Source organism: Odontomachus brunneus, unplaced genomic scaffold, assembly GCF_010583005.1.
Source record: "Odontomachus brunneus isolate Ranch 3 - 2012 unplaced genomic scaffold, Obru_v1 Obru_scaffold_041, whole genome shotgun sequence".
Lineage (NCBI taxonomy): Eukaryota > Metazoa > Arthropoda > Insecta > Hymenoptera > Formicidae > Odontomachus > Odontomachus brunneus.
This window is the reverse complement of record NW_022639491.1, coordinates 1470282-1470656: the sequence shown is the minus strand read 5'-3', so window position 1 is coordinate 1470656 and position 375 is coordinate 1470282.

Below are 375 nucleotides of genomic sequence, written 5' to 3'. Positions count from 1 at the left end.
GGTCGCCATTTTTATGAATACTCGATTGTAATTGGTCCATTTTTACGGTACGTTTTACGTTACTGTTATGTCAATTCGTGTGCGGCGCCCCTTAAGCCTCCTTAGGAATCTGACCTCAGATTGTCGAAATTCAAAATGGCTCGCAATCGCAAGATCGCAAGGAAATTGACCAATCATAATTGATTATTCTTCGATCGCAAGAAGAACAATCGATTATGATTAGTCAATTTCTTTGCGACCTTGCAATTTGCGACTAATGTAGAATGAGTTTTATGTCCTTATACAAGAATGTGTGCTTTCCGCTTAAATATCTTATATTTTGTCTTTATATATGTATAATTTATGTACTGTCTCTCTTACTATTCGTTTTATAAG